The 22,204-nt window shown below is 43.5% G+C and overlaps 1 pseudogene; it reads left to right on the top strand.

The window, feature by feature from the left end:
* The window catches only part of LOC8043377, an 83,003-nt pseudogene extending 63,429 nt beyond the window's left edge, over positions 1–19,574 (top strand).
* Positions 19,575–22,204: the final 2,630 nt, after the last annotated feature.

Below are 22,204 nucleotides of genomic sequence, written 5' to 3'. Positions count from 1 at the left end.
GCACGTGACCCCTCGAGGTCACGTGACCCCGGTGCATCATGCGAAATGTCCCATAATGCACCGCGCGAGCCCCCCACCGGGGTCACGTGACCTCGTGGGGGCACGTGACCCCCCGAGGTCACGTGACCCCCCGAGGTCACGTGGCCCCCAATGACGTCATCGTCACTGATGACGTCACCGGCATCCACATCGTCATCGTCATAATCACTGATGTCGTCACCGGCATCCACATCGTCATCGTCATCGTCACTGATGACGTCACCGGCATCCGCATCGTCATCGTCATCATCACTGATGACGTCACCGGCATCCGCATCGTCATCGTCATCATCACTGATGGCGTTACCGACATCCGCATCATCATCGTCATCATCACTGATGACGTCATCAGCGACGTCACTGATGACGTCACCGACATTCGAATCGTCATCGTCATCATCACTCGTGAAGTCATCAGTGACGTCACTAATGACGTCATCGGTACCCGCATCGTCATCGTCAATGATGACGTCATCAGGGACCTCAGTGATGACATCATCGGCATTGGGGGTCACGTGACCCCCAAGGTCACGTGACCCCCCCCCTGGTTAGTTTAACCCCCCCCCCCAGTGCCCTTCCCTCCTCCTCCTCAAGAGCTGCGCTCTAATTCGGCGTTGCAGGGAGTTGTAAGCAGCTTTCACTTTTTTTTATTAACTAATTCCGCAATTTCATTGGTTGCGAAGCGGTAATTAGATTCACTGGACTCGCCACGACATGCGTCTTTTATGCTATCAGTGACAATACGATGGCACACACGCTCGTAAACAGTATTATTACATACTGTTATTGCGCATTATCATTCGCCGTTTGCGATGCTTAGATGGCAGTGGTTCGGCTGCCAAGTGCCAGGGGAATGTAGATTGTTGACCTAAGCCAACAAGAGAGCAAATCGATGTCACGTTCTTGTGAGCGTGAAGTCTTGGTGGCAGACATTGCTCTTTAATTTTCTTTGAGACCTATACGGACCATGGCAAGTATGATACCAGTGCTTGTTTCTCACTGGCTATATAATTACTGAGAACTTGAGAGACTGAGGGCGTTGTAAGTCAGGAGCGTCTTAGTCAACGAGATTGCGGCATTGGCCATGAAGATCACCAAGTATAGCCAACGAATGCAGGACGTTGCTTATTATGTTCCCGCGTTTTGCTTCGTGGGCCGTTCTTTGGCGTTCTTATTGACAGAGGACAAAATTTCATTGGTTGGCAGTCGAACGATGATGATTTGCTTGGGGCTTGGGATTAGCAGCGTTCTGCGTTTCTGAAACTGCCAGTCACTATAAGTTGATGAAAGGAAGATTAATGAATGCTTATCGTGATGACTTCAACTCGAGATTCGGGCAGAAGGAAGAAATTACTTTTGTTGCAGTGGTAAAAAAACGAAACAGAGACAGTCACATCTCTAGATCAGCTAAGGATTTTCCTCCTGGTTTTTCAATGCCAACACACAAACCCCACAGGCAACTCACAAAAAATAAAAATGAGAACACTACAAAGCACGGTCAACTTCAAAGTTGTGAAAACCTTCTGGACTGCTTTGCTTCTATCTCAAGAGATCACACTTCTTGATAAGAAGACAAGGATTTTTAACCGCGACGTACAAACAAAGCTGCAAGGTTAACCTAGCACTTCTCACCCTTCCCTCTACTAGAGAGCCTTGACTATGAAAGGGACAAGCGAAGCAGCTAATTCTTAAGAAAAAGTTCAGATTACATGAAACATGATGCACAAAGCTGCATGGCGACCCAGTACTTTTCACCCCGACCTCTACGAGACAAACTTGACTAACTGAGGGACAACCAAGACCGAATAAGGTTTCTTTAAACAAAATTTAAAGTCGCAAAAATATTTTAGAACTGTCCCCAAGCTGCAGAGAATGCTGACTAGTACAGTTTACTATTGATTTTATCAGGATTACCTATTAGAACTCTCTTGATGTTATTCACCTCTCTGTGTACTATTTGTGTTCCCGAGCAGGGTGCATTACAAGTATTACATTCGTGAAATAGTTTAGCCATTTCCGAAATTGCTGCACTATTCGTTGCGTTTTATTGTGTTAAACTTCCAACAGCTCACCTACGCACTAACCGTATTTTCAATCATTGCTACTTCCAGTGTATCGCGGGCGATGCAAAATCAGCAATGCCTTTCATTTTATAACTTTCTTTCTAAGCATACGTATATAAATTTTGCAGGATAATCAGGAGCCTTTCATTGTGAAATCCGAGGCTCATCTAACTATCATGATGGGTGAAACACTGTGGAACTTCAGCAATTAGGTGAAAGAGATCGATGAAACCATAAACGACGACATGGCAGTACTGTTGACGGGGTATGTGCAGTAGCACGGAAGCGGAGAAAATGTAGTGCGAAATTTGATAAATAATGATTCGTGAAAAATATATCGTCGATATTATATGTTAAATGGTCAAACGGCTATGACAGCAAAACCATATTTAGTTGAAAATAAAAATAATGCGAGAGTTGTCCTATTTCCTAGGACAAACTAGAAAGCATACTCTTTTGATTTAAATATAGATAACTTAAGCACTTATCAATGAGTACACAATGAGCCCTGAAAAATAATTATGTTCCTTGAAAGCCAAATAGGGTAATGTGAAAATTTGCGGAATAATTCAATCACATTAACCATAAGAAAGTTTCATTTTTTATTCTTAAGATAAATGGCACACTTCTTGTTAGGTTGTGTATGAGTGAAAGCGTCTTCAAATGTTTCTAAAAAATCCACAGTCGAGCGTTTTCTTTTGTCAAGCTTCAATAAGTTCTGCCGGAGATAGTCTGACGATTTTACGATTGTGGCTGCATACTTGCCAGGCCAACTCTAAAAAAAGGCATCGCCTCCAAAACACGTTTATACATACTGTCATTTTAATGAAATTTATTTAAACATTATGCGCTCCCACGCTTTACACAACCCGACACGTGATGAATAAAGACGATCACTTGATTTGCCGGTTGTTTTGATAAAAAAAAAAAAGATGGGTTCTAGGCAGACCACTTTTCTGAAAGTTCGAGATACAAATTTACATTTCTCCATAAAAGGTAGGCTTTAGAATTTCTATACATTAATACTAAGACAGTAAAACGTCTTCCGGATATTTTGCATTGTGGCTCGTAGACACTTCTTATAAAATTTTTATTTCTGTTTCATAGGATGGACATAGCCTACGTGAATAACGATATCGGCAATGTTTATGCCCAAGGCACTAGTGGTGAGTCTTCTAAAAACACTTTCTTCTGAGAATGTCATTTTTAATCTCACCAACTCAACATTTTTACCAATATTTACCAGTTAAAAAAACGGTATAATAATAATAATTATTATTATTGCTCTTATTATTATTTCCATCAATTATCTTGGGGGGCCTGAGAAAAAAGCTGGGGTGTGCAGTTTGACTAGCCTTTCGGGCCCTTACAATGGTCAACTACCAAAGTGCAGGGAATATTCTACTGGTGCCAAATTGTGTTCCCTAGTTGTTAAAGCAATGAGAGGAATGATAATGAATGTCCGTGTGGCATTGGCATTATATGATGTTTAGTTACCGGTTCGGGGGAGGTGGTTAAAGAACGACCATTCAAATCGAAGCTTAAAAGTCAACTCTTTTAACAGAATTTGTGGCATAGATAAAGACGGCATAAATGGCGATAGCTTTAGAAAAAGAAATGAGAAAAAAAAGTGAAATTAAAGTTGCTGAAAACACCCCCCCCCTCTTTTTGAATTAAAAACAAAAAGATGCAAGGACATGAAAGAGGAAGAATAGAAACAGTAAGAGGACAACTCATTTGAACCTTAAAATGATCATGTCCCAATAACAAGTACAACAGTGTAGTGTTATGTATTTAGCTGACATCACTATACTCTGTTGGCTACATTGGAGATCGAAAATGTCGGATTAAAGAAAGTACAATGCGCCCACTGCAGCCATCCTCAATCTAGGTAATCCTGACAAACCCCAACACCACAATGGTGTCAGAAGTGCCAGCCGTTGTAACGGAAGGCGCCTAGAACCCAAACATCACAAAATAATAGGCGAGCACCGCAATTGCAAGTAACGGAACAACCCAACATGGCACCCATGCTGCCCCCGTTTCCGAGTTTAAACATACAAGCGACTGATGCCATCAACAACGACTTTGAGTGGGCCAAGTGGGTGGTCAGGTTGGAGAACTTTCCCGTTGCGTACAAGATTAAGGCCATCGTACGCAAGGAAGCACTCCTCCTTCATTACATAGGCGAGGAAGTGTATGATCTCTACCAGTTTCTTCCAGACGACTTGTCATCGGCGACTGTCAGGAGCACCGCACCAGGGGCAGCGAGAACTTCGACATCCGAGCACGACGCCGCGAGAGCAAAACTTGACGCTCACTTCGCGCCAAGAATCAATTCAACATTCGCCATTTATCGCTTCCAATAGGCACAACAGAACGCCTGTAAGTCACTAGATGTTTTCTGTGCGTGGCTCCAGCAACTGTCTCGCCATTGCAACTTCCGAGACGTTGATCTCGTGATACTGAATCAGATCGTCATCACGACCATATCCACGCATCTGTGAAAGTGTGCCATACTGTATTCTCTGGACTTGCCAGACATCCTCAAGCAAGGACAGATGTTCCAGGACGCGGAGCATAACATATCTGAAATAGAAATCGAGTAAAGTGCCGACAAGCCGGTCCTCTCAGTACTAACCCCATTGAAAATTCTCATTTTATGAGAAATGTCTGTGTCCAATAAACACATATGAATCATACAAGATATATAAGCACATATAAGAACCATATAAGAACTATATAAGAGCTATATATAAGATATATGAGAACGTATACAAGCACCATATTATAAACTATTGGGAAGTTTCTTATAAGTTTCTTATGGTGCTCTTATATATCTTATATAATTCTTATATAGTTCTCATATAATTCTTATATGGTTCGTATATTTTCTTATATGTTCTTATATATCTTGTATGATTCATATGTGTTTATTGGACACAAGAAATGTCTCATACAAATGATTTTTGTTTACTAGGGAAAGTATGAGCAGCATAGCGGCAGCATACCAAGAAGTGCGAAACTGCATTCACGTCCAAACTACCATACACAACGACGTCACAGCCTATCGACATACTGTCACAACGGCTGTAGCAAACGACCACATGATGGCGGACGATGATCAAGTTGTCCGGTATGGAAAAAAGCACGCAAGGCCTGCAAGAAGATCAGCCACTTTACCAAGCTGTGCCGTTCGACGAACAAGACAGTAAAAGCGTTTAGCGAAACTCGTCAAGACAGCAGTGCAAGCGGTGAAGTTCACATTTTTGTGGCGAAATAATTGCCCCCGTAAAGCTCGTTTCCCAAAGCTGTCGCCGGGGTTGACGATGTTCCAATTACCTGCGTGATAAACACAGGCGCAACCATGTCGTTTGTTGGTGAGGATGAACTCCAGAACTGTCACCTAGGTGAGAAACCCGAGAAAATATTCGTAAAGGCGTTTCCATAGAGGACAACGTCTCCCCTGCAACTCATTAAAAATGGTCAGAGTGAGCATTTTGTACGAAGAGAGGTGCAGTTAAGAGGAGGTCTTCGTCACCTCGGGAAGCTGCACACTAATTCCAAGCTTCAAAGCAGCATGAAATCTTGGTCTTGTTCAAACCCCATACCAAGTCGAAGACTCCCTAACAGAAAAGTCGATCGTGGAATCATTCGCCAACTTGTTCAAAATAGTTCGATGGCTTAAGGACTGCAAATCCGCTTCTTCGCAGATGAAACTGCTTCCCATCGCTCAACCGCTCCGACGCATTCTATTTGCAGTTCGAGCACTGGTGAAGATTGAGCTTAACCGCCTCCTGTCAGAAAACATCATCGAGCCAGCAGTCGGACCCACACCATGGGTGTCTCCAGTGGTGATTTCACCAAAACCACACCACCCTGATGAGTTCCGTATGTGCATCGACATGCGCCTTGTGAACACTGCCATTGTTTGCTTATCTGATACTAAGAAATTTTCTGCAGCCATTAGCTTATTTTTTCTAACCGATAACTAGATTACAGCTTGTTTTTGTAGATAAATAGTTTTGTTACTTTTTTTTAAGTGTTCACTCCCTTGTATAATGCCCCCTGGGCCTCCAAGGAATAATAAATGATGATGATGATGATTCAACGAGAGCGACATCGGTGTCTAATAGTTGATGACGTCGTGATAGCTCTCAACTGGGCGACTGTTTCCTCAAACCTTGACCTGAATACCGGCTATCGAGAACTGGAACTGTACGTATCCTTGAGGCAACTAAAAGCATTTTCAACGCACGCTCGTTTGTTCCGATACATGCGTCTCAACATGGACATCAACAGTGCAGCTGAAATCTTCCAGGATACCATTCGCCAAGTGCTCAACGGCATCCCAAACGCCATGAATGTCAGTGGTGATATCCTGGTCCTTGAAAAAAACGAAAGAGCATGAAACGACTCTAGGCGCAGCACTACGTCGACTACAGGAGTTAGGACTAACACTTAATAAAGGGAAGTACCACTTCCACCAGCCAGAGCTCACCTTCTTCGGACTAATTTTTTCACCGGAAAGAGTTAACCAAATCCCTTGCCCCCCCCCCCCCCCCCGCCTCTAAAAAAATAGGCTTTATTACAACTAAAAGTATCGGAGGTCCCTCAATAGGTAAAGAGTCTTTTGGGAATGGCCGACAACTCATGTCGGTTTTTACGAAGCCTTAATGACCTTATTCAGCCACTGCGTAAGCTGATGCTAAGAGATGCAACCTGGGAGTTAACTGAACGGCTCCAGAAAGCCTTCGACAAACTACGGCGTTCCATGTCAGACGCAACCACCCTGTCCTAGTTTAATCTTGCCAAGCCGAGACAGCCGGTTGTAGATGCAAGCCAGCACAGATTTGGTGCCATTTTAGTAGAACGAGGTGGTACAGAACTTGCAGCAATAGCTTATGCAAGCAGAGCATTAACATCTATGGAAAACAGCTACGCCCAAATCGAGCGAGAAATGCTGGTAGCAGTATTTGGCATGGAAGACTTTCGGCTCTACTTGGGTAGAGCCGAAAGTGTTCCATGCCAAGCCCCTGGTTAGCATCTTGGGAAACCCAAGGTCGTCACTACCTGACCGCACAGAGCGCCTTGCCTTTCGTATCCCACAGTATGCATTTGACGGACAACACACTGCAGAAAGCAGCAACCCCTCCGACTACCATTCAAGACACCCAGTGCCAGTGCACGAGGCAATCACTCTCATCACCAAAGTACCTCACGAGTATGTCTACTTCATCCAACGCCAGTGCATCCAGAGGCCTTCTCAGTCGAGAATGTTGCGGAACAGAAGAAGACAAACCAATAGCTGCAGCAGCTGGTGACAGTCATCCAGCTTCCCCTACGTAACGACTGGCTGCTAGTAGAACTAAATCCATTTGCACATGTGAAGGTAGAACTCATTTTAACACCACAAGGTCTCACTGTTAGAGGGATACGCCTAGTCCTTCCAACTGGTCTCCAGAAACGTACAGTGCAACTCGCACACCGATGTCACCAGGCAATCGTAAAGACGGAACAGCTACTTCGAGGGAGGTGTGGTTTCAGGCACGAACAACCCGGTGCACATGCTGGTGAAGAGCTGCCTGCTGTGACAAGCGGCAGTACCCCCAGCAATTCAAGAAACGCTTTCGATCACCGAAGCTTCCAGCAGCCGCTGGAGGAAAGTATCACTCGACGTTTGTGGCACATATCACGATGGGAATTATGCAATTGTGGTGATAGATGAATTTTAGGATACCTTGAGGTTCAAGTCCTCAGTTCGAAAAGCGCATGCAATGTACAGCCTAACCTCCGAGCAGGGTTTGGCCAATTTGACATCCTAGAAAAAGTAAAAAAGGACAGAGGGCCGCCGTTTTAAGGCACAAAGATCGCTGAGTTTGGTCAAGAGTGGGGATTTCAAAACCAAAGTCACACACCCATAGGGTCTTAAACCAACGGTGTAGCGCAGCGATTCATGTCAACATTAGAAAAACAGGTGCACACCAGTGAACTTGGAAACAAGGACTGGAATGCTGAACTTGACACCTTCTTGATACCTGAGATATCTACAAAACATGGCACAGCATAAAAGCCCTTCGAATTACTGTTTGTAAAAAACAAAAAGAGGAATTTCCTTCCTTTTTATGCAGCCACAACCCCAAGAAAAGTAGACTCAGAAGGACTGAGGTCAACGGAGCTTGAGAGAAAGGCTTACAACAAGCACCAGGCTGACACACCTGAGGTGCTTGACCCCACCGCTTCTGGATGGGTCAGCGAGTGATGTGTAAACATGTCCAACACACAAGTTTACGTCATACTACGATCCGACCGCTTATACCATTACCAGTATTCATGAATCTCAGATCAAAGCATCCCAAGCCACCCGATTGACTACACAGAATGCTAGTTTATTCAAGGATGTCTCCAGGATCACCCAGTGCCACACAGAACAAAGACCGACCTAGATGACACCTTGCCACCGCCATCGAGCATGGGCAGTCGCACCTCAGTGGCAGGGCCCTCAGCTTCTGTGAGGCGGCAGAGCCCTCTTCGTCGACGCCACTTCGTCAAAAACCGCAAGCCCCCCCCCCTCGGCATCTTGCTGAGAGTGCCACTAATCCCTTTTAAATTTTTTGTTAAATAGTGGGAACCAGAATGCAAAATAAGAGAACTAATCTCAGCTCTCAGCAATTTTATTTTGTTAATCTGCAACTTTTTATTTATGCATTTCACCTTCAATTTCATCTTTTTCCACAAGTAGGGTAATGTAGTGTTCTGCAGTTAGCCGATACCACTATACACGGTTGGCAATATTGGTACGTCGATAATGGCGGATTAAGAAAATACAATGCGGCCGCTTCAGTCCAGGTAATCCCGACAAACGCCAACACCAGAAATAATTCAAAGTAAAAACAAATTGAAATTCATCCACTCCAAAACTTATTTTGAAGCATAGACATATCACGCATTCATTTCAGTCACACTTATATGTTCCTGGTTTGTGACTGTGGAGGAGAGTATGAGATAAACCAGCGGTGGTGTGCGCTGTACGCCGGAAAATGAAAATGTAGTCTAGGACAGCAGCTCGGTGTGTATAGAGGGGGTGGTTTTCGAGAGAAGAGGGCACAGTAGAAAATATTTGAATGATTGATAATAGCTTTAGAGCACAGGGTGAAAAGAACTGATACCGAAACTGCTGAACACAAGTCCCCTATATTCTGACCTATTATTTGGATTACCAGCAGCTCAGCCATATCTGTCGATGTATTCAGCCAATTTTGAGGCAATCGAATCGCCGCGTAATGAAATTTCGCCCGAGTTTTCTTGTAACCATAAGAAAGGAACTTCACGTGCGTCGCACTTTATGTTATGAATGCCCGTGTGAACTCCGCTTGAATTTTTCTCAGGGCTGGCAAATCCCGGAGGTGCTTGCGGTTTGTGGACAAGAGGAGCTCTTGTAGAAGACGTCGCGAAGACGTTTGACGGAGTTACCACATTTGCCCACGAATGCGGACACCTGTGAGTGACTCTAAAACGATTAAGCTACACGAAAACTGGTATTCTTTTAGAAATATAAATAATGTTTTCTCAGTCTGGCGCTAATTGGACTCATATAACTCTTGACGGTACTTCTTTTAACGCATGTGAAATTGTCTGGTGCAACACTGCTGCACCAGGCAATAAGCTGGGTTAACGGAGACTCATATATTCACGAGATAGTTTACGATTTGTTCGTAGGCTTGAATTCCAGATAAATAAAGACCATTTTATCATTGATAAACCCACATCATTATTCGGGAAATTAAATATTTCGTCTTGCCGCTTAAATGAATTGCGCCTGCTGAAAAAGTGATAGACACATATAATAGCAGTCTTACTCAGTGACTAAATTTGTTTTAAAAATTACGTATGCCAATCTGGCGTAGTGCAACGGTAGTACATATGTAAATATAAGTTTACACTTATTATCAACATATATAGACCCTTAAAAGTGCTAGTTTTTCGTCTACATATGCTTTTGTTTACATATATCCTGACGTGCGCGCAGAAATTAACTTGCAAATTATTTCACCAATCTTCGTAATTTGCCTATTTCTCTGTTCAACATCGCACGACACGTGGCTGCAGACTGGGAATGTCTCACGATGGGCAGCCACCACCGAAACCCGATCCCGGAGCCCCGAACTGCCCCGCCGAAGAAAGATATATCATGAGCCCTATTGGCGACTACAAAAGTAAATACAAGTTTTCCTACTGCAGCGCCGTGCAGCTCTACGCATTTGTGAGGTACGTTCCTCTAGCACAGGAGTCTCAAACACGTGGCCCGCAACTCTGGGTCGCGGCCCGCAAGTGTCCCGTGGCTGTGAGCTCCCGTTCCAATGCCTCGAGCGCTGCATGCGGCATAAATATTGACCTCTTGTCCATTCATTTTCAATGGAAACGTAGCTCTGGTTTTATGACGTTTTAACATACTTGGCAATAATCTGCTTTCTTTTAGATCGAGGATTGTTTTGTCTTATATACCGTGAAGACAGAAGTATTTTTTTGTAGTTCTGTTATAAAAACATCACCAAGAAAGCATAAACTACCGTATGAAAAGATTTTCTTTCGACACATATATTGGACTCGGATAATTTACAAGTGAATTGAGCGACAGCGCGTTGATGGGATGATGGTAGTGTTTCAATCTTATAATCAGGCTGGTACAAAACCAAAGTTGTTGTATGGAGAAATCAAAGCTAAAGGCGGTACTGGCAAAATGGCCGTTGAGGCCGACATTGCTGCCAGAACGGCGCTTGAAGCTGCGCCTGCGAGACCAGACCAGGATCAACAGGATCAAACTCAAGAAAGCGAAAATCATGTCCTCCCTTTGGACCCCGACGTTTTCCTGTCCCCGGGAAGGACGAGGAGGCGCAAGACACTGACAGACCTGTTCCCTCAAGATCCGGACGGCGAACTACCAGGCGAATACAGCCGGAGCGACCGCGTTATCCTGCGCCCGATCCGCACCCACACGGCAGTAACGCCTGCCCTGCAGGCTATAGGCTGGACGGAGCAAGGCGAGTCTGACACCCCTATGACTCCGGGCCGATTATCGCCGGAAACTGCACTCGATGCGGAAACAGGAGTCCAGCAACTATAATACATCTTCTCTGGGAACGCCACTGTACGCTCAAGGCGGGCCACCTTACACGACCTCCCCGCTTGCCATCGACCCAAAACGTTCGTAGAGTGAACGCGACCAGAGGGCGACATACAGCACAGGAAGATCGTGCTGGACTCTCTGCTAAAGTTCCCACACTCAAAAGAGTATGAAACCCATACTCTATCTATTTTTTTGGAAAGCAGAAGGGTACAGTAAACCTTCCCGTTCATAGAGCTTTTAATTTTAGCTCATTCTTCCCCCTCTACCGCATTATTTCCCAATCCACTTTACGGCTGCTGTTTTTAATTTGTACTTTCCGCGTATTAGGCACACGAAAGACTCTTCATGCTTCTGGTATTGGAGGTTCAGTACCGCCCAGCCTTATCTTCTAAGCTTTTAACTTGACTGATTGAACATTTTCAGAATCGCGTACACTCTAAAAAAAAAAAAAAAACAGATGTAAGTGAGTTTACTTTGTTGCAGGACAGGGAGACAGCTCATTAAGGCGAACAAAGAATGATTCCAGCGAATGACGATCTGCAGAATTCGATCGTGCAAAAAAAGTGATGTGCGCAGAAACAATAAACATGGCGCTTCACTTTCTCATTGCCCCTTCGCACATCTTATTCTCAGGCGTAATGGTTCTTCAAGCTTCGTCACTGGCTGGGTTCCTCCTATTGAGGGATGTGATGGACTGCATTCGTGTTCTGAGTGGAAGTGAACTCAAAGAAACATGCAGAATGTAGTTCGCAAACAGCGGCTGAAACTCTTGGTTCAACGGCGTAACAGGTCGCCCTAAACTTATCTTTTTGTGAATTCACGACTCACAACGCCAATGGACCTTTTCCACATACCGACGACACCAGGCGGTGGCTGCACGAACCAAAAATCGAGGAAGGGACCTACCTGCGCTACCAATCGATAATGGGAGCTCGCTACCAGTTTTTTCGCTCTCTGACCTGCGGCGCGTGCCCAACGCGACTTGAAAGAGGGGCATGTGGCGTCCACCCAAACGTCATGTTTTTATTTCTGTCCACTTTCTTTTTTTGTGTAACACAATTATATTTATGCTGCAATTACGTGTTCTACTCACTGACCCACAGCCTCCTTCCGAATTTCCTCGATTTTTCGTGCCGACTTCCACCGCTTGGCATCGGGCGCTCGCGCGTGCGCAGACCGCTTCTCGGAAAAGGTCCATTTGCGGGACGGAGTGGTGTACAAAAGACTGCGAATCAAAATGTCCCCAATTGTTGTGTCTGCGATTAAAATCTGATCCTAAGGGTCGTCGAAATGGGAAGAAGCCTATAGTGTGTCCCATTTGTACAAGATGCATGCACCTTTAAAACCACCTTTATAGAGAAGGATAAGATAACGTACGTACACTGCGAGATACAAATAGCGTTCGAAATACATTGGCACGTTTTCCGTATCTTATTCAGAAAAAGCATTGAGTAGCGCCAAACTTTGACGTTTAGAATGGTTATCAGAATAAGCACTTGTCGCTGTAGTTAATATATTTATGATAGCTTTTCAGTTTTGGGGAAAAAGCAGGTAGAACTGGTGCTTGCGTTGTGGCGGTAAACATGGTGAGTTACTATAGGGTGTAAATAAGACATCGCATTGCATTCTATTTTTTTTTATTAAGCTCATGACCAGTGTAAATAAGCGTTCTCCAGATCGTTAGGCAAGAAAGCTTTGACTCGAAAGTTTAGCGTAATAGGTTTACGTAAATTTTCAGCTTGTAATGAGTATGATCAGTTCAAACAAATAGACGAATATACAAGAAATGATCGTGCCCACCGATTTCTAAACACTGTGCTTAAACCGTAACTTTTATAGAGAGGAAAAAGGTTACTGCTCGCGTGACCCGGAAAACAAAAACTTTTAGAATCACGGAGGCCTCATTCGAAGGAACTTTTATTTCTTTATATTGAGATCACATAATTTCTTCAATTGCAGTTGTTAGCGTCAGAGATGGCAGTAATGACATGACCCTAATAAAATTACAAAAAAAAACTAAATTACTTTTTGTGGGAATGAGTGCAGTAATGACATACTCTTGTAGGCTGGTGACTGAATAATGTAATTATTTACTTTCAGGTAGTAATTTCGAAAGAAATATAACTGCTTTTAAATATTTTTTTTCTGAATAAGACAGTTCATTTGCGAGCATTGAGAGAAGAGGAACATTACTTTGCATGATAAAATGTGTGGGCTCTGCGGCCCATCATGGGCCAAAAAAAACGTGTGCTCTGCGCCCGGCGCGCAGAGCACACGTTTTTCGATACCCAGACCAGGCGGATTTTTTCGGTCGCACACCAGTCACCTAGCTGAGTTTGGAGATTTGCGTTTGTCCTTTGTCCCTCTTGTTCCCCTTCTCCAGGGATTATTTTCGTCATTCTTGTCCAGCTCGCTTGCACCTTTGCATTTAATTGTATTATAATTTTAATGTAATGTAATTAATTTTGTCTGCGGTAATTCACAATGTAATTTAATTACGTTTTCAAAGATTCCACAAATGTCATTGTTAATGTAATTTAATTACTTTTTGTAAATAATTTTGACGTTACGCTATATTCAGTGTCTCCCCATTCGAAAATAAACATGTAAAACAATTGAGTGTAGTTTAATCTAAAGTAGAAAACGTTTCTTTTTTTTTTAATTTTTACCCACAGCGATTCAGCTCAGACGTGCCTACAAAATGGACCCAATAGGCACACTGCGAGAGTCACGCTAGAGAGATTCAAGAAAGCGCTTGTGTCACCTCAGAAATTGTGTGAATTGGAATATCCGAACCACCCAGTAATACACTATGTTGAGGTAAACATACTCCGATTATCTATTGCAGAGCATCATTTTATGGCTTCTGATGTTCAATATTATCTACATTTCCCCAGACAAATCCTGAATTAAATTCGGCTCCCGGTATGGTCACATGGCACGTTGTTTGCCATGTGCCAGAAAAGGGGTACTTCACTTTTAGCGCTCCCGACGGCATGCCCTGCGATAAGACCGACCCAAACAAAGTAAGTGCCATAGAGACGTCGTCTTTTAAGAAAAAAAGATATACACTTTGAAGAATTGAACAAGGCGTCCTAAACCAGAAACAAATATTATTGTATATGTTTCCACATTTACATGATTTAACTTCTAAATTGAAATTGAATTAAAAGGTGTCGCTCATTTTATATTAAACGATTTATTTCCTGAAAGTTATATAACCACACTTAAGTCAAATCTTAATGTCGTTTGATTAGTCGCCAGGTGCGCCATACCCTTCATTTTATTTTCCCTCGAACATCCACATTACCTAAGCTTCGGCAATTTTTATCTTATAACACTGTATTCCACTTTTCTCCCTCAATGATACGCGTTGTACAATCAAATCCATTGCCCTACCAGTCTATATGTGTATCTAACATAAATCCGACATAATTTAAGAAATGATTGAGCATTTATATTTTATGTTGTGCACATGTAATAATAAAAAAGTGGTTTTAATTTTGTAACTTTCTGTGCCAAGTTTAAAACTTTTTTTTTTGTGAGGTCTTATGCTGCGTATTTATTCTTTTCATTTTGATGACATGCATTGTTGTTTCTGTTTTAGGAATCTAATTTAATTTTGTTCTACCACCGTCGGGTCGTGTGTCTCCTTAACAACACCTTTGAGGTTATATATATGTGACAGCTAGATGATGGACATAGAAGAAGAGGAAACCAGGCAGAACAGGTATAGCAAAAGAAGAAGAGGGAGGATTCTACAAATGGCAGATCGAGTAAAGCGCTATTTCGTAAGCTATCTCGAATTGTATTTTTAGAACGCTACATTTTGGCGCTGTCGACAGGATCCTATCATGTGGATTTCCCTCACTACAAAAGATGACGCCGGAGAAGAGCTCGTCTTCTCATTTTGCCAGCCGCAAGACGAGGAGGCATTTCCACTACCACCTCTGATCACTACTCGGGAGTTGATTCAACTCGCTTCTGACAAGACAGAAATGGACGTCGGTGCCATCCTACAGAAAAGGACTGTCAAGGTCAACCTAAAGGTAGCTGATTTTCGTACCTTACCATAAAGCCCATGGAGGAGGACCCGGTGAATCCTCAAGACGACTTCCGCTTTCACTCCGGTCCTCAAGGCGGCTTTCAAACGGGAACCCAAGGCGAGTTCCAATCCAATTCCCAAAGCGATTTCCGATTCTGAACTCAAAGTGACCTGCAGGCCTGTCCCCAAGACAGTAACCAGGCCTATCCCCAAAATAACTTCGTTGCTCTCGAAAGCCTTCAGCGTGCTCTTGTCACAAACTCCGAGGACCCAAATTACCTTGTCCACCAGATCCTCCTTGCACAACAACAACAAATGATGCAAAACCAACAACTGCCTCAAGCCATCGTCGGACTTCACGAAACCAAGAAGCTCCGCGCTTTCGAATGGTAAAGCCGGACCCCTTTGATGGTCACACAACAAACTCTGAAGCTTGGTTGTCATTTTATGAATACGCTAGTAAGAATAACGGCTGGCGTTCTGACGATGACAAAGTAAAAAGTCTGCGACTTTTTCTCACCGGAATGGCGAAAAAGTGGTATGAGCTCCACTTAACGGACCATCTCAGTGACCCCTAGGAGCAGTGGAAAAGGAGTTTTCATTCCCCATTTCAAGAGAATCTCGTGGAGAAGTGGGATAAAGTTGTATTCTTCAAGTACAAAGTCAGAAGTGTCATGGAATATTTCTATGAAAACAGACGATTGCTCCAAATGGCAGACTACTCCCTACCAGACTCATCCGTAGTCCTGCTGGCTATTCACGGACTTCCGAAAGAGCTGCAAAAACAGGTCCAAGTGAAAGCACGCAAACTGTGGAGGGCCTTCTGGACCGTTTTCAACATCTCTGCTTAGATGCGTGGCCCCGAGCAGCGCAGAAGGCCATTGAAGCAACCCTTCAGTCGCACAGATATGGAAGTCTTGTACAAAGCCTTCGCACTGGAATCCACAAGCTGTGCCACAGAAGCAATTAGCGACTCACCTAGCAACATTTGAGGACCGTGAAACGGCTGAAGTCCAGACAACCACAAAAAACTGATTGAGGAGGGTGTACAGTCCCACCCTTCGACAACGATGTAGACTTTGTTTGTCCCAATTAACACTCTTGTATATGAATGTAAATGTGGATGGACGAACCTTAAATCTCTCGTCGACAGCGGAGCGTCTGTGACTATAGTTAACCAAGGGGTTGTCGATTATGAAATAACTCTTGAGGGTCGTGCAATCGAGGTTCAAGGCTACGACGGAAGAAAGAAAATACACACCAATGGATTCACATGACCAATCAATATGAATCCTAACAAGTCCAGACCGAAGATCTAGTAATTAATGGACTAAATTATGACTTGCTACTGTCTCGGCCACATATGAATAAAATGCACATCAACATATACTGGGACGATACGGTCCAAGTATCTGACACAAACCTTGCCAGTGCAAACAAAAAGGTAGAATATGGGGGATCGGTTGATGATATACTCATCAACTACCCAGAAATAATACCTGTGGACAAATATTCACCCGCAACCACTTGTTTCGAAGTACCATTCGAGTTGGCGGTACCACCATCGTCAGATGGAGGCCATACAACATGTCTTTATAAAAGAAACGTTGGCTAAAGAGGGAACTAGAAGACATGCTGGATGCCAAAATCATTCGATCCTCGGTCTCCTCTTTTGCATCACCAAAAGCCATCGTGCCGGAGAAAGATGGATCACTACGGCTATGTAGCGATTATCACCGAAAAGGAAAACAGCTAAATGAATAAACGAAATCCAACAATTCGAGTTTTAAGTATATCATCGGCCAGGAGTTCACCTGAAATATGCAGAAGCATCGTCTCGTCTGTCGATTTCCGAGATGAGGCATGATACGGAGGAGGTCTTCTACACTCAACTGTGGGAGGGAACCGAAGGTCTAACTTTCAGCGATGGCAAGTTTCAAGTTCCAGTCACGGCTGTAAGTTCCATTCTCAGGCTATATCATGATAGTCCAGAATCAGGAGGCGATGATGGATTTTGGAAGACGTATAGTGAAGTGGCTCACCGATTCTGCCGGCCTGGAATGAAGCAAGCCAGCTACCAGTATGTGCGTTCGTGTCACGAATGCCAGATGAACAAAGCCAAGCAGGAGCGACGATACAATGAGATGACTTTGCCAATTCCCTCGGATGTCCCATTCGAAGTAGTCCATCTGGACTTTGCCGAATTAAGAAAGAAGGGTGAGGGAGTGGCTAGAACTCAAGCTTTTCTTATAGCCATAGACGAGTGTACGCGCATCGCTGCCTCAAAAGCAGGAAAAGAAGACGCAAACAGCGTCATTTCACTGCTAGAAAGGGACATGTTTAATAACACTAAAGTGAATGTTTTAAACAATAGTCCTGCGTTCCGGAGTAAAAAACTGGAGCAATGGGCAAGATCAAGGGGAATCGAACAGCGCCGTGCTGCCCGATATCAACCGGAAGTGAATGGCCTCGCAGAACGACTGATTCGAGACTTGAAGCAGTACTTGTTTATGTACCCGAACTTCGTCGGCGGTTGGAAGTGTGCCCTTGAGGCAGCAGTGGCCCATCATAACCGCTCACATAGTACAGCCCTAGGCTGTAGTCCTAACTACGCAGCCTTCGGACTTGCATCTTACTTGCCCGCAGACGTACAACTTGGCATCAAAGATGATCTAGTGCTGACAGAAGAAAAGACGACCTGTAAACAGCAAGAGCTTTATAGGAAAAGAATGAAGAAAAACTTCGACAAAAGATTTCGTTCAGCCCCTGACAATCCAAGTGGGCGATTTTGTCATTGTTAGGAAAGGCATCCATGGAACACACACAAAGTTTTTTTACGGGCCCTACCAAGTGAAGAAAACAGCTACCACGCAAGGAATCCCCCCAAAAAACATATGGCATACCACTTCAACAAATATCACTGATTGCGCCACCATCGATAATGTATTTCCATATCATCCCAGGAGGAATGAGTAAACAAGGTTGGTATCTAAATGATGGGCATAGAAGAAGAGGAAACCCAGGCAGGGCAGGGATAGCAGAAGAAGAAGAGGGAGAATTCTAGAAATGGCGGATCGAGTAAAGCACTATTTCGTAAGCTATCACGAACTGTATTTTAGAACGCTACAATATATACAACAAAACCATGCACACCTTACAATTCATGGCTATCATATCCTAAACAAGTTATAAAAACGTCTGTAATGAGATGGGCAGTCAAGGTTTGAGTATTTAAACGCTGAAAACGAACTGCAGCAGCCTCATTGAGTCACTCTTCTGTTTGCGAGCATCACCCCTCTAATCGAGCAATTAATATTTTTAAAAACAGAAGCCTTCAACGACAGAAGCCATACCGCTCAAATATGAGTTTGTGCAATTAACGTAATATAACCTAGCCAATCACGAAGCGCGGGTACTATTTAAACGCAAAGATGGAAGTCTGTAGAAGATATTCAGTATGTGGAAGATTGCGCTGTCAAGCACATTGTAAAATACTAAGTTCACATTCAGGGGTTCTATGCACTTTCAAAATCATAAATATCAAGACAGGTTCCCTTTGTGTTCGGTGAGCAGCTTCCGCATGAACGTTTTAATACATAACACAATTACTTCCTTTTAATATACCGGGTGTTTCACCGAACACTTTAAAAAAATCGCTAAAAATAGGGTGGTTAGAAAAAAATTCTGGAACAAGAGAGCAGCCACACTTGGCGCCAGCGATAGCAAAAGACACTAATTACATAAATGTTTAAATACAGCGTACTAACAAAGTTTTTAATTGGCGAAAAAAAGACATATGCTTTCAATTATAAATTCTCTGAGCAGTATCGAGAACGATTAAATACCCTCATTTTAGAAGAAAAAAAATTAAGCAGGTACAACACTTTACGGTATTGTACCTGCTTTACATCAGCTCAACATTTCAAAGACACCTGATCGTTAATGTCAAATAAACAAAGTTTACGATAAAAGAGTTATTTAACGTTGTTGTGTCATTTGCGAACCCGCGGGTTTGATATTTCGGTGTGAGTTCTCCGTAGCTAGTACTACATTATCCACACACATGTTTACTGCTCACGAATCTAAAAAAAAAAAAAAAACCTATTTTTGAACGTGTCAAGATTTCACCCAGTCGCTCGCAGTCATCCGCTAAAAATTGTTGTGGCGTCGAGTGGCACCGGACTGCACGTAAAAGTTTTTTTAATAAACTCGTTTTTGCTAGGTCTGCATCAACAAGGAATGTGTGAATTTTCCCCCAGACGTCACTACAATAACAAAGAGGCCAAAGAATGCAAACTAATTTCTTTGAACGAACCCACATCACTTGCTGCCTGCGGGTCAGTGAACAGATACCGAACACCTGTAAATATCAATAAAATTCAAAGAAAAATTTTTTCGCAATTGTAATAAAATGCTGTTTGTGTCACGTAACTGTAATAAAATTACGAAATATTTCTATATTTTCCAGTATGTCAAAAAATACCCCTCAATACAAACTTGCGCTCCCGGTTGGGACGTGGTGCGTCAGCCAACTCCTGACGCTGCACTCGTGTCAGATATGTGCCCCGGGTCGTCCTCTTGTGGGTGACGCGGCAAATTTAGCAGTTCGGCCTTGATACCCAAAAGGTATTGCCTCAATCAACTATTTCTAGGCCAGGAGTGGCCAGAGTGACATGTCGTTAAAGCCGCAAACATAACTACAAAAGTTCAAAGAGTCGCAGAAAAAAAAAAGCGGGGGGGGGGGGGGGGGGGCAACTTTTTACTGGAACGATATGGAGGGAACAGCTCTTTTCCAAAGGGGACAAGTTTAATTGACAAATTGTCGACAACAACAAGCAACACTAGGCAGCAGAACGTTTCTCTAACCGCTACGCAAAAATGAATGGATTGTTCGTAGCAAGCTAGTGTTTCTGACGCTCATTATTTGTATACGAATCGAAATTCTTTCTTAGAACAATAAAGAAAACAGGGTCACTGGACACATCTGTGTATTAAAAAGCAGCCTAGCTGTATGTACACTCTCAGAAAAAAAGGGTGTACTGTTACACCCGTTGTCCCATATAGCAAACCCCAAAACTTCAATTAGACGTACAGCGCCTTATAATCGAACAGGCGGCCCAAAATTTAACGAGGGGCTTGGTAGCCGTGTGGTACAACTTATTAAAATAGCTAATGTACGTTTTACTGAACACGAAAAAAATAATCCCGGTTTTCTCGGCCCTAGTGTAAAAACTCGGTGTTTTCTTTCTTTGTTCTTTGATACGTACTTTAGCAATTTAATAAGTTATATCGCATCGTTATCAAGCCCCTCGCAAAATTTGGGGCCGTCTGTTCGACTATAGGGCGTTGCACGTCGAAATGAAGTTTTGGGGTGTATTATATGGGACAAAAGGGTGTAAGGTGATACCCCCTTTTTTTAGAGTGTACCTTGTGTAGTACAAAGCTGCCAAGGCAGCGAGCTTTCTATAAAAATGGTAGAAACTTTGTGGTCTTGGGGTCAAAAAAAAAAAAAAAAGGAAGGGTGGTCACGCTTACCAGGGAGCCGCGAGACACGCTTGGACTGGCGAAGGGTTGCATACCAGTTTTGCGGAATATGAACCCCCATTCCATTCCACTTCATTCCGGGGAATTATAGTTTTCGATAATTCAATTCCTTTCAATTCCTAGGAATGGAGACACTGAGCCCATTCCCACCCCTGGAATGGCTGAATCGTTCCATTCCATTCCTTTAATTCCTAAACGTAAAAATTGGCCCTTGACAGCTACATTTTGTTGCCGGCATAAGCAGCATAAAGCTGACATTATCAAATGCAGAGACAATTGCAAAAAAAAAAAAAAAGCTAAATTCCTAAAAAGACACTGATTTTTACTAAGCGGACCGCTGGTGGCAGAAAGTCTTTATTCACAAGAGACTGCAAACATTGAGAAAGCCCCTTGATATGTCGATGCTTGTTTAAGACATTGGTCTCGCGACTACGTGGCTCACAACAAACAGCAGAACTTAAATCCACTCATTTTTTTTCTTTTTTTCTAACTTTTTTGTTTGCATTTGACTTTTAAGACATACGCGGCCAGCGTGTTTGTTTGATAAGACCATAAAAATATCCAGTTCGTCCGTGGCGCAGGAATAGGCTATATTACTGTATTCTTCAAATACAGCAACACGGCTAGTACACTGCTGGAAGCGACTCCACGCACAGCGGCAAGAACACATCCTCTGACAAAATGCAACCTCTGTGGCGCAGCACGAGGGACCGTATAGACCAGGGGTGGCCAGGCTGACCCGGCCTAAGAGCCGCAAATAAAACCACGAAACTTTCAAGAGCCGCAGGGGGGGGGGCAAACTATCCGAGTCAAAATCAGTCCAAGTGTACGTAAGGAAGTAGTACCATAAGACTAGCAAACCGCAACCTGTCTTTATATTTAAACCGCGTTCCATTTATCTTGTTGGGGACGTGCTCGTGTGACCGGGAGGGAAGGGAGGCGTGTGAGTCGAAGGAAAGGGGAGGGGGGGAGGGGTAGGCCGGGGAGGTAGCCGCGAGCCGCGCTGTAACACGCGAAGAGCCGCGTGCGGCTCGCGAGCCGCAACTTGGCCACCCCTGGTATAGACCATGTCACGAAACCTGTTTTAAAACGCATAAGTTCACGCTTGCTTTACGAGTCTCTATATTTCTTATCATATTCAATTCAATTTTTGGCTGGTTCGCCTGCCCTTTTCCACGTCCTTCGCATACTCATTCTCCTGTTTCCTCTTCAAATGGCGAATAAAGTTCGATGATATACGCCGACTGCACCGTGTATAGTATCGTTGCACAACTTTCAGCGTGCAGCTTGTTTATTTTCTTTGCGACTAATGTAGAAAAATGTCTTTACGACGCCATGACTCGACCTGTATTTATCTTGTCTTCTCGTCCGAATTGTGATGTTCCT

The sequence above is a fragment of the Ixodes scapularis genome, unplaced genomic scaffold (genome assembly GCF_016920785.2).
Source record: "Ixodes scapularis isolate PalLabHiFi unplaced genomic scaffold, ASM1692078v2 PGA_scaffold4__175_contigs__length_147842914, whole genome shotgun sequence".
Classification (NCBI taxonomy): Eukaryota; Metazoa; Arthropoda; class Arachnida; order Ixodida; family Ixodidae; genus Ixodes; species Ixodes scapularis.
Note: the sequence above shows the minus strand (reverse complement) of the source record. Positions and strands in the feature narration are given on the sequence as shown.